Here is a 13,746-nt window from a genome sequence, read left to right as displayed (position 1 = left end):
CCCATGAGGATATCTTTCCACTGTCTGGTGTCTTTCTCTATGTCTTCAGAGGTTTAGGGTTTTCATTGTAGAGGTCTCCACTCCCTTGGTTAGTTTTATTCCTAGATATTTTATTTTCTTTGAGGCTGTTGTGAATGGGAGCGTGTCCATGATCTCCTTCCCTCTATGTTTGTTGTTGATATATAGAAAAGCTACTAATTTGTGCAGTTTGATTCTGTATCCCGCCACCTTGTTTTCTGGTAGAATTTGGGGGCTCTCTACTGGATAGTATCATATCATCTGTAAATAAGAAAGGATGGTTTGATTTTTTATTTCACTATTGTGCCCCTTTAATTTCCCTCTCTTACATTAGTGCTCTAGCAAGCACTTGAAGCATACTGTTGTAAAGGAGTGGGGGTAGTGGACATCCCTGTCTCCATCCTGACTTTTGTAAAATTACTTCCAGCTTTTCTGTTTAGGAGGATGTTGGTTATAAGTTTGTCATACATAGCTTTAATTGTGTTGAGGTAGGTTCCCTCTAGCCCTACATCCTCTATGACTTTTATCATGAGGGCATGTTAAGTTTTGTCAAAGGTTTTTTTTTTTTTTAATTCTGTATCTACTGAGACGATCACCATGTGACTTTGTTTTTAAGTTCACTCATGTGTTTTTAAAAATTATTTATTGACTTGTATATACTGAAATATGCCTGTATTTTGGGGATAAAGCCACCTTGGTCATGGAATATAATCTTCTTCATGTATGTTTGTATTCCATTTGCAAGCATTTTGTTGAGCATTTTTGAGGATATGTCCATGAGGAATAATGATCTGCAGTTTTCTTTTTGTGTGTGTGTCTCTACCTAGTTAGGGTTTTAGAGTGATGCTGACTTGGTAGGAGTTTGCTAGTTCTTCCCTTCCTTCCTTCCTTCCTTCCTTCCTTCCTCCCTCCCTCCCTCCCTCCCTCCCTCCCTCCCTCCCTCCCTCCCTTCCTTCCTTCTTTCCTCCCTTCCTTTCTTCCTTCCTTCCTCCCTTCCTTCCTTTCTTCCTCACTTCCTTCCTTCTTTCTTTCCTTTTTTCCTTCTTTCTTTGGTGCATGAATAGTTTGAAAAGGATTGGCTGTAGATCTTTGAATGTTTGAATGTTTGGTAGAATGCTGCTTAAACCTACCTGGTCCTGAACTTTTTTTTTTTTTTTTTTACATTTAGAAAGCTTTTTATTACTATTTCAATCTCCCTAATTGTTATGGGTTTATTTAGGTTGATGACTTCTTCTTGGTTTAATTTTCATGGTTTGGCTGTATCTAGTTAATTTTCATGGTTTGGCTGTTTAAGTTAGGTTTTCCATCTTAAAAGAGTAAGTAAGGTTTTAAAAAAATATTTCCTCATAGTGTTGTGAGTGTCTTTGGTGTCTGTTGTAATGACTCCCTGTTCATTTCTGACTCTGTTAATTTGGCTTCTTGCTCTCTCTCTCTCTCTTTCTTTCTCTCTCTGTCTCTCTCTCTCTCCCTCTCTCTTCCTTCCTTCCTTCCTCCCTTCCTCTCTCCTTCCTTCCTTCCTTCCTTCCTTCCTTCCTTCCTTCCTCCCTTCCTCTCTCTCTCTGTTTCTTTCTTTTGGTTAGGTGGGCAAAGGGTCTGTCTTGTTTTTCTTCTCAAAGAACCATATTTTAAATTCATTGATTTTGTTGGTCCTTGTATTGTTTCTCAGTTTCTTTTTCATTGATTTCTGCTCTGAATTCTATTATTTCTTGCTGCTGACAGGTGTCGATTTGGTTTGTCTCATTTTTTTCCAACTTCTTGAGTTGTACCATAAGCCATTTCTTTGTGCTCTCTCTGATTTTTTTCGTTATGTAGGTAGTTAAAGCCATACATTTCCCTTCAGGACTGCTTTCACTGTGCCCCAGAGGTTTCACTGTGTTTTGTTTTCATTTTCATTTTCTTCTACTTCCAGAAAGCTTTTACTTTCTTGATTTATTCTTTGACTCATTCATCATTTAGTAATGAGTTCTTTAATCTCCATGGAGTTTGTGCATTTACTAGAGGGTTTTTTTGCTTTTTTTTTTTTTTTGCTTTCAATTTTTAAGTTTTGTGCAATGTGGTCATATAGGATAAAAAGAGTGCTTTAAATTTTTATTGGAAAAGATTTGCTTTATTTTAATAAAATATAATATTTTATTATTTTTCTAACATAGACCCAACATGTAGTCTATTTAGAAAAGCTTCTATGTGCTGCTTTCTTTATATGTGATTTAAGTTTTTAAGATTTGGTATTTTTTTTTAATTTGGATATAACGTTCTCTAGACATTTGTTAAGTACATTGGATGTCTGATATCAAATAATTCTGTTGTTATTCTGTTCATGTATTTTGTCCAGATAACGTGTCTGTTCAAAAAGGTGGGGTATTGAAATCACCTAGTATTAATGCATTGATGCTAATCTGTGTCTTTAAACCCAGTAGACTTTTTTTTTCCCCCCGAATTTGGGTGCTCCAGAGATTGCTACATATATGTTAGGACAGGAATTCAATCTTCTTGATGAACTCTTCCCTTGATTAGAATGAAGGGTCCCTCTTTTTTTTTTTTTTTTTGGTTTTTCAAGACAGGGTTTCCTGTGTAGCTTTGCGCTTTTCCTGGAACTCACTTGGTAGACCAGGCTGGCCTTGAACTCACAGAGATCCGCCTGCCTCTGCCTCCCGAGTGCTGGGATTAAAGGCATGCGCCACCACCGCCCAGCCTCTTTAGCTTTTCTTATCAGTTTCAGTTTGAAGTCTGCTTTCTCAGTTACTAGCAGATTGATGCTTGCTTGCTTCCTGGTCCTATATCATTGGAATAGTTTTGTCCTTTCTTTTACTCTGCAGTGGTGCCTGTTTTTAAAACTAAGATGTGTTTCTCGTAGACAACAGATAGTGGCTGTAAATGTTTGCACTCCCACAGGCAATGGGTCAATGTTCCTCTTACTTCACATCTTCACCAGTGTGGGCTGTCACTTAGTTTGTTGATCTCATAAAACATTTAGAGTGATCTCGTACTAGTAACTGGCTGTGGGTCTCTGTATTTATTCCTATCTGCTGCAGGAGGAAGCTTCTCTGATGATGGCCAAGCAAGGCATCGATCTATGCGTATAGTAAATATCATTAGGAGTCACTTGATTACTACCTCCCCCCCCCCTTGTTTTAGAGAAGTAGTATTTGGCTTTACCCTATCTAGTCTCTAGTTCTTGGTCACACAAGCAGTGTTGGGTATGGGTTTCATCTTCTGGAGTGACCTTAAGTTGGTTGATTACTCCCACAAACTTTGTACCACCATTGCCTTAGCATATCTTGTAGGTAGTACACCATTGTGGATAAAGAGTTTGTGGCTGGCTTGGTGTTTACCTTTCTCTTTTGATAGTGTGGGGAGCACCTTTCAGTACCAAAGACACTAGAATGTAGGGGTGAAGGCTCTCTGCAGGCACCAGCTCAACTTCTCTGTGTTCACTGAGCTGTGTGGGTGTTATCTTCAGCAATGGGGTCTTGCTATCAGTTTATGGAGAGCAACCTATTGTCTTGGTAACAGCCTGGGTTATTTTCAATAACATGCATTCAAGTATATAAAATCTTATAAGCAAGATGTTTTAGAAAAAGCCTATAACACATTATTTTGAATTTTGTATTTTTAGAGTAGTTCAGTTTTACATTGCAGTAGAAATAAATTGTTTCAAAATGTATTAATCAGCATGATGATGGTGATTTTTCCATGATTAACTGAAACTTTATTTAAAAAGCACGTGTTTGAGTAGGACAGCTTTTACCACACAGCGTATATCTTGGCTCTTGAGATTTAAAGGTTCCAAACCTTCCTATTCTACTCTTATCACAGCCCCTGCTGTATTGACTGTACCCCAACTCACAAAGTTAGAGGATACAAACCTGTACCCTACCCCCAGACCAGCCCCCATTGCATCACACCCTTCATATTCTTGAGGTCAGAGGATATACAGTCACCTTCCCTGCCATCGGCCTAGACACAGCACACCACATGCATCTCAGCTGTGCTGTCAGAACAAATGACCTCTGCCCCAAGTGAAGCTCCCACTATACATTACACATCCTGGCTCATGAGGTTAGAGAATGTGTTACCATGTCCTGACCCTGGTGCATCCTGACCTTGTTAGAACACACCTTGTTACAATGACCTTGTTATACACACTGAGTCCAATTTGTGAGATCAGAGGCCATTCCCCTGTTGTTGGCCCAGATCAGCTTAGTTGCCCCATTAATGATCTGGCACCAAGTATGTTTATAGCTGAACTTCAAGCAGTGATAAACCAAGTCAAGATGAACTAAATGTAGGGAATAAGAACAAATCCAAATGCTCACTCAACACAGATGTGCCAGAGAGTTATAACTAATGAACTAATTGCAATTTCCAATGCAAAAACACAAGTAACATGAAAAGCCAAGACAACTATGGCTCTACAAAAACTACCAATCCCATAAGTATGACCTCTGTGCTGGCTAGTTTTATGCCAACTCAACATAAGCTAGAGTTCTGTTAGAAGAAAGAATCTCAATTGAGAAAATTCCCCCACCAGACAGGCCTGCAAGAAGACCCATGGTACATTTTCTTGATTGATGATGTTAGAAGGCTGAGCCCATTGTGGGTGGTAAAACTCTTGGGTAGGGATTTCCTGGGTTGTATAAGAAAAGCTGAGCAAGCCAAAGGCAGCAAGTCAGTAAGTAGTACCATGGCCTCAGCATCATTCATGCATCTAGGTTCCTTCCCTGCTTGAGTTCTTGCCCTGACTTCCTTCAGTGATAGAATAAGATATGCAAGTGTAAGCCAAATAAACTCTTTCCTTCTCAAGTTGCTTTTGTTCATGATATTTCATGATAGCAACAGAAACCCCAACTAAAACAGAAGTTGGTACCAGGATCATTCAGTATGGCTATGACAGACCTGGCCACGTGTTTTGGGGAGGATTCTGAAAGGACGTCTGAATTTTGGTGTAGAAAAAGCAGAATGCTCAGAGCTCAGTGCAATGTTCTGTGGGGTCTTAGGAGATAATGCCGAGAGTAATGCAGATAATGGAAGCCTGGCTTAGGAAGTTTTAGAGGGAATCAAAGACTCTATCATTGTCATTCATGTGACATTTTGGATTAAGACCCTGTGAAAGTGAAACCTTTGCTTTTGCTGGGACAGCCAAAACCTCCTGGGAAGTGCTTCTTCAGGACACAGAGGCAAGCTATTGTACAAAGACAGCTGAGGTTGCATCTCATGCTGCCAGCTGAATTTGGTAGTGTAAGAGTCCCCTGGGTGGTGATATTTGCCATGAAGAGAAGCTGAGACTTGACATGGTGAGAGGCTAGGACAAGCCAGTGTTGAATGTCCAGCCCCAGTAGCAGTGAAAAGCTCAGGATTGAAAGAGTCATGGAGAGAGGCTGAGATCTGGCACCATGTGGCAGGTTAGAGTCCCTGAAAAAATTGCAGGAAGGTGAAGTGCATCCACATTGCTGTGCAGACCCAAACATTTTGAAAAAAAAAATGGGAAAAAATAAGTAAATGAAAAAAACATATAGAACATAGATTTTTGGGCTGCCATAAAAAGTCTAAGCCTGAAAATTGTGGGCAAAGAAGGAGGCGAATTCCACATCAAAGGCATAGAAAATATTACCAATAAAATCAGAGAAGTAATTTCCCCAAATCTATAGGAGGATGCCCATCTAGGTGTAAGAGGAATTCAGAACACCAAATATATAGGACCAGAAAATAAACATCCGCATATCATACTGTAGTCAAAATGCTAAATACAGAGTGAAGAAAGGCTATGGCAAGCTGCAATAGAGAAGGCATGACTCAAATATAGCCGCAGGTGCATTAGAACAACACTCACCTTTCCAGTAGCAATTCTAAAAGCCTTCTGACATGGAAAATGCGTTTCAAGTTCCAAAAGTCCACAGCTGCCAGCACACACTACTACTATACCAAGCACAATTATATGTTATAATAGAAAGAGAAGTAAAAACTTTACATTCTTATGGGCGGGGAGGGGTGGGGGAAGCAAAGCAAAAGGATCCATGACCGCTAAGCAGTCTCTATAGAGAGTATTAGAGGAAGCACTCAGGAGTGAAGAGAAGGATAAACATATCCAAGAAGACAAGGAGGAAAAGAATGATACCAGAAGAGGTTTTTAAGCAAAAGAAGACTAATAAAACACCAAACACTATGACAATCAATGAAATAACAGAAATTAAGACATAGATTTTAATAATAAATCTGAATATCAATTCTCCCATCAAATATAGACTAGAAGATTAAATTGGCAAACAGGACTCCTCTTTTTGCTGCTTCCAAGAAACACATTTCACCCCCAGAGACCACATTACCTTATGGTGAAAGAATAGGGAAAAACTTCCCAAACAAATTGCAACAGGAAATATACATGTGTCAAAATTCTAATAAAGGATAAAAAACATTTTAAACAGAAATAGTCAGAAGAAATAAATTGGGAAGTTATTATTAAAACAAAAAACAAAAAACAACTAAACCATTAAGAGGACATCAAATTCTAAGCATATATGCACCAAACATATACAACTAGATATAAAGTTATATATTAACTAACACACTATAACATACCCTAACACACTAATAGTAGATGATTTCAGTTTCCCACACTCTCCAATAGACAGGCCATCAAGACAAAAAAATAGAGAAACGTTGGAGTTGAATGATATCATTGAACAGATATCTAAAGAATTTTTACATCCAAGCCCTATAGAATACACATTTTTTGAGTACATGAAATTTATTCTGAAATAAATCACATAGGAGAACACAAATCAAATATTAAAGGACATAGAAAAATTGAAACAACTTTTTGTAGTTAATCTAACTACAAGGGAATAAAGCCAAAAGTCAACAATAAGAAAAACTACAGAAAATGCACAAATTCTTGGAGAGAAAATAACACACACTTGAATGATGAATAGGTCACTGATGAAATCAAGAACGAAGCAATGAAGTTCTTAGAACTGAAGGGAAGTGAAAATGCAACATACCAACTCTATGGGATACAATGAAGGCAGCCCTGAGAGAAACTTTTATAGCTGTGGCTGCCTAATTACAAAATCTGAGAGATCTCAAATAAAAACCTTCAAGATTGAAGCAGTAATAAAACATCTCCTCACTAAAATGCTCCCGATGGACTCTCTACAGAATTCTGCCAGCCCTTTAAAGAACTAATACCAATGCTTCTCAAAATATTCCATAAAGCAGAAAGGAAAAGGAAGGTTTCCAAACTATTTTCTGAAGCCAGCGTTACACTGAAAGAAAAGCTGACAGAGAACAACAGAAGAACAAAGTCACAGACTAATATCCCTGATGAACATAACCCCCAAATTCCTCAGTAAAACACTTGCAAAGCACATTGTTAAAATAAACCTGTGGGTTAGGAGAGGGGGTGGAGAAGGGATAACCAACAGTTATATATTGTAACTATTAGGAGGTGTGGCCTTGTTGGAGGAAGTGTGTCACTGTGGGGGTGGGCTTTGTGGTCTCATGTATGCCCAAGCCACTCCTAGTGTTTCAGTTCACTTCCTGTTGCTTTCAGATCAAGATGTATTCAGCAACGTGTATGCCAGCATGCCACCATGCTCCCCACCATGATGATAATGGACTGAACCTCTGAACTCTAAGCTGCCACCTCAATTAAATGTTTTCCTATCTAAGAGTTGCCCTGATCATGGTGTCTCTTCACAAGCACTAGAAACCCTCACTGCTGCCTCCACCTTTCTGCCCTCAGCACTCTCCCCTGCTTTCCTATCACAGGTATATTACCTTCTCTGTCTCTCTCCCGTACAGCTCCCTTTTCTCCTCTCCTGAGAGCTAAGGGCTGACAAGATGACTCAGTGGATAAAACTGATTGCCTGATATTCCTTATAAGCCCACACACTTGGGAGAAGAAGAGACCAACTCTCTAAAACTGTCCTCTGACCTCCACATGTACGCTATGGCACATGCATACCCTCAAGCACAGCCGCCAACACCAACAATAAATAAATTAAAAGTGGAAAGTGCAGAAGCAAAGAATCACACTAGGACGTGAACAAATCAGTTTTTCTGAGCCCCAGTTACTTATTTTTTAAAATATTTTGCAGACCCATCAGTTTTTTTTCTGCAAATTTCATACCTTCATCTTTGAAGCTGAATAAAATTTCACTGTGTTTATATATCACATTTTCATTACCCATTCATCTGTTGATGAACATCTAGAATGATTTTATTTCCTAACTATGGTGAATATATCAACAACAAACATGGATGTGCCAGGTATCTCTGTGGAAAGATAAGGAGTCCTTTGGGTATATGACGAGGAATGGTATAATCAGGTCATATAATAATTCTATTTTTAGCTTTTTGAGAAACCTCCCATACTGACTGCATCAATTTATACTTCTGCTAACAAAAGTACATGTTTATTTCCCCACATAAAAGTACGTAGGGTATTTGCTAGTTTCGTTTTTTTTTTAATTGTAAACATTCTGACTACATGAGGTAGACTTTAAAGCAGTCTTAATTTGAATTCCATCGATGGCTAAGGATATTAACCACCTTAAAAATACTTAGCTATTTGTATTCATTCATTTGAGAACTTTGGTTCCATGGCCCATTTTCATTGGGTTATTTGTTTTCTTGTCATTTAATATTTTAGTTATTTTTATGTTCTATGTATGAGTACTATGTCCTTTACCTGGGGAATTAAGAATATTAATTATTCAGAGTTATTACTAAAAGATGTATATTAGTTCCTGTCATTTTGATGATTTTGTAGTTTGGTGTTTTCCTATATTCTCTAGTTTTATTATTATTCTAGTGGAGTTTATTCACTAGCCTCATAGGTGTGTTTATCTTTCTCTTTAGTCTCTTTAGGATTCCTTCAAGTATCTTTGGAAGAGCTGGCTTATTTAGAGGTCATGAGTTCTGTTAACATATATTTTAATTGTGGAAAGCTTTGCTTTTCCTTCAATTTTGACATAGTTTTGCTGGGTATAATAGTCTGGGTTGGCAATTGAGAGTCGCCTTCTCTCTCTCTCTCTCTCTCTCTCTCTCTCTCTCTCTGACACACATATATATTGAGAAATCTGCTCTTATTATGATGGTTTTTTCTTGGTGATTCTATTTTTATGCTTTCTTTTTTATTGAAAATAGATATTTTCATACAATATATTCTGATTATAGTTTTCCCTCCTCCAACTCTTCCCAGATCTTTATCTTCCCACAGACCCAAATTCACATCCTTTCTTGCTTTCTCTTATTAGAAAACAAACAGGCATATAGCAAAAATAACAATAATAATAACAAATAGAACAAAATAAACAAATGAACTGGAAAAAACAAAGAGCTGACAGAAAAAAAACACATATAGATGCATAAACACTCACAGAGAAATTCCATCAAAAATTAGAAACCATAATATTTAAGTGAAAGGTCTGTGGGGTGAAAACATTCTCAGACAAAGCATTATGAGACTAAAACAAACCTCCCAAAATTCTACTGGGTTTATTTTGTGTTGGCCATCTACTACTGGGCATGGGGCCTGCCCTTAAGTATGGTCTGTACACCCAGTAAGATTCAAAGGGAGAAAACTAATTTTTTTCCTTTGCCAGTACCATCAACTGTAGATAGCTTCTACGCTAGGGATGGGGGCTTGTGTCCACTTTCCTTCTCAGCACTCAGAGCCAATCTGGCTAAGACCTGTGCTTGCTGCTACAGTCTCTTTGGATTCATTTGTGTAAGATGAATTGCTAAACGGTCTTATTAATAAAAAATCCTGGAACCAGATATTAGGGTGAGAACTGAGAGATCAGAGAAGCAGAAGGAAGCCAGCCATGTTGCCAGCCATGTTGCCATGTTTTTTTGTTTTTGTTTTTGTTTTTTTTTGAGACAGGGTTTCTCTGTATAGCTTTGTGCCTTTCCTGGAATTCGCTTTGGAGATCAGGCTGGCCTTGAACTCACAGAGATCCACCTGCCTCTGCCTCCCAAGTGCTGGGATTAAGGCATGCGCCACCACTGCCTGGCATCCGGCTATGTTCTTACCAGTAGGAATTCCTCAGCCAAAGAGAGAGTTACTTCCTGTATACTCATGCCTATATCCTTTCTGTGCCCTGCCATGTCACTTCCTCTCTCTGCCCTTCTACATCACTCTTTCCACCCAGCTCTATCACTTCCTGTCTGTCTGTACAGACCTCCAGACCTCTATTGCTAACTAGTGCTAGGAATTAAAGACATGTGCCACCATGCCAGGCTCTTTTCCCAGTGTGGCCTTGAATTCACAGAGATCTAGATGAATCTCTGCCTCCTAAATGCTAGGACTAAAGGTGTGTGCTACCATTGTCTGACTTCTATGTTTAATATAGTGGCTGGCTTTTCCCTCTGATCTCCAGATAAGCTTTATTGGGGAGCACAAATAAAATATCACCCCACATATGTGTGTCAATCAGCCATATTGTGTCTAGAAGGATTTGTTTCCTTGGTGTCCAGAGAATGAGAGACCTTGGAACACTCAGTCCTAAAGGGGATGTTTCTATTAAATCTCTCCTCTCAGGGTTCAGGGAACTCTGACGAAGATGAACCAGAAAGATTGTAAGATCCAGTTGGGGTATAAGACACACACATATAAAACAACAACAACAACCCTAAGGTATTTTTCTACTTCCAAGAAACTTCTTTTATTCTGCATATTTAGTGGTTTGATTATGGCAAGAAGATATCATTTTCTGGTCTTCTGTTTAGTGTTTTAAATGTTTCCTTTATCTGCGTTAACATATATATTTCCTTAATTTGGGGAAATTTTCTTCTATGCTTTTGTTGAAAATGTTTTCTATGTCTTTAAAATGAAATCTTTCTATTTCTTCTATGGCAATGATTCTTAGACACCCCCCCCATCATGTCCCATAGATCTTAAAAGCACCACTCATATCTTTTTATTAACTTCTTTGTCTTTGTTAGAATGTTCTAACAATGTATCAAAGAGTCTTTACTATGAAAGATTCTTTTTCTCACCCCTCCATTTTTGAGACAGAATTTTACTGTGTAGCCCTGGCTGACTTAGAATCACTATGTAGACTAAGCTGACCTTAAACTCACAGATATCTGCCTGCCTCTGCCCAATTGCTGGGGCTAAAGGTTTGAACCACCATGCCCAACTTCACCCTCCCTTTGATCCACTCTATTGTTGAGACTTTTTATGGGGCTTTTATTTCATTTATTGTATTTTTCAAATTTTCATTTCCACATTTCACTTTCAGATTTCTTCAGAATTTCTGTTTCTTTACTGAATTACTCTTTTATATAGTGTATCCACCTATATTTCATTCAGCTGTTTGCTTCTGTTTTCTTGACATTCATTCAACAGTTTTGGGTCCTCTAATTACTTTGAACATATTTGAAACCATTCCTTGAGCCCTTTGCTGGATTTTCTTATAATTTACTCCCACTTATAGGCCGTTGATGTAGAATTGGTCATTTTTGAGTATTTATTTTGCCTTGTTTTTCATGTGATTTGTGCTTTTGTGTAGAAACTTAAGCATCTGGAGTTAGGTCACTGGTTGTATTTGTTTTATTGTTTATAATTTTGATTTCTTTATATCTGTCTTATGCTTTCAGAGGGGATGTTTGTGCTGTTATAAAAGGACTTGATTAGTTTAGGGTTATCCTCAGTTAGACTAACTGATTGTTGGGGCACTAGAAATGATTCCCAGTACTCTTCTTTAATTAGAATATTGTCTTTAAAAAATCACTATCAATGAATAAACAAACAACAGAAGTATAGTAATGGTTAGTACAGTGGGAGGAGCTTGGACCTGCCTCAGCTGAGTGTGCCAGGCTCTGCTGACTCCCCATGGGAGACCTTGACTTGGGAAATGTGGGGATGAGGGGTGGGAGGGGGAAGGCTGGTGGGTGGGAAGAGGGAAAAGGGGGATCAACGGTTGGTATGTAAAGTGAGTAGAAAATTTCTTAATAATAAAAAAGAAAGAAAAAATTAATCACCTCTCTGGTGCCAATCATTTTAGGAAGTGACTGACAGTAGTGTGTGAACTAATACATTGGTTACGTTGGGTCTGAGTGGAGAGCAAAAGACAAAAGAAAACAAAAGACACAGGGGAGAGTATCAGTGATTGGTATTGAGTTTTCAGCAAAAAAGTGGAGACAGGAAATGTTTATAGAAGAGAGAACAGTGAGGGCAAAGGAGGTGGAGGAGAGGCAGGTAGCCTTGGTTAAAGGTTGACTGAAAAGGAAGAGGCAGAGTCCAGAGCCAAGGAGTGAGCCAGAGGCTGGTGGACAGCAGGAGCAGAGAGCAATACCTAAATCAAAGGACTTTTTGTCTTCAAGCTCTTTGGGCAGTGAGTGATTCTGACAGTGAAGCTGAAAAAAGTAGAGAGGAAAAAGCAAGTCATTCCAGAAAAACCTGTGAAGAAACAAACGTCTGGTGAGACTTCTGGAGCTTTGGCATAGCCCAGGCAGAGTGGCAGTGGCCGAGATGACAGCATGGTTCAGACTGGAAAAACACGGTATGCCAGTGTGGATATGTGGGCACTGCATGTAAATGCTTCACAGAAAGATTCAAAGTGATAGTAGAGAATATTGGATGGCTTCAGAAGGTGAAATGAAACTAGGGATAAAAGGTATTTCTTTAACAGTGAGTAGTGGAGCTTTCTGAAGGAACAGAGTACCAACTTAGATGATGCAGTTAGAAAGCTGTAAAATCTGAGCCATGTTAAACCTGTTGTGGGTTTTTTTTTTTTTTAAATCTGTCTTTTGACACTGGATTTTGTTTTCTAAATGTTGTCTTCCAAGCTGTTGTATATTTGGATTGCAGAACCATTTGTAAGATAACACTTTTTTTTTTTTTTATAAACGAGCATTGTTAAAATGTTGTGGATGAAGCTAATTGTCAAGTTTATTAAAGAAGATCGCTTTGTGCATCCTACCTACTGTAAAATAAAATCAGATCATTGCAAGCTTAAAATAAAAGGAAAAGGTGAATATACAAATCAAATAATGAATGTCTTTCCTAGCTCTGGGGAGACTGAGCTGCAGACATTCTGTGATGTGACCAGCCGGTTTTTGCGGTAAGGGAAGTTAGAAAAGGAAAGAGATAGGAAACAGAACAGAATGTGGGTGTGTGAGTACTGTCCATAAATGCTATCTTGCCTGTCTGCTGATTTACTGGCGTCTGATAGCAGGACTCTGTTCTTCCTGATTTAGTGGGAGTGTCATTTGCTGTTTTTGAGAGTATAGTTTACAGAGTCTCAGAAGTTCTGGTTGCCTCACTGCCATCAAAATATGGAACTTTTGGAGATGGTGTCCTGCTTCTCTTGCTCTAGAGGGTACCTCAAAGCTATGCTTCTTGTCACTCAGTCTGCTCCTTACAGCAGCTTCCCCCGCCGGGCCTTCAATTCACTAGGAGACCCGCTTCTGATCATGTGGACTGTGTCATGTGTCTTCATGCTTCTGCATTCCATGCTGCTGGGTCCTGCTGTCCCATCCATACTCACTTCCTGCTCAGTTTTCTACTTGGGCTCCAGTATTTCTCTTGACTCCATACAGCCCAGCTTTACACTGTGTACTATGCAAGTCAGCCTTTGTTCTAAATTTGATTTAGAAACTAAAAATGTGTAGGGCTGAGAGAACACTGTAAGGCTGGATACATGTTGTCTTAGTTAGGGTTTCTATTGCTGTGAAGAGACACCATGACCACGGCAACTCTCATAAAGAAAACGTTTAATT

General features: G+C 38.8%; 1 pseudogene; it reads left to right on the top strand.

The window, feature by feature from the left end:
- The first annotated feature begins 10,583 nt into the window (after positions 1-10,583).
- Positions 10,584-12,720, top strand: LOC118577858 (annotated as a pseudogene).
- The last annotated feature ends 1,026 nt before the right edge of the window (positions 12,721-13,746 follow it).

Source organism: Onychomys torridus, chromosome 2, assembly GCF_903995425.1.
Source record: "Onychomys torridus chromosome 2, mOncTor1.1, whole genome shotgun sequence".
In the NCBI taxonomy this organism is placed as follows: Eukaryota; Metazoa; Chordata; class Mammalia; order Rodentia; family Cricetidae; genus Onychomys; species Onychomys torridus.
This window is presented reverse-complemented; position numbering and strand designations above follow the sequence as displayed.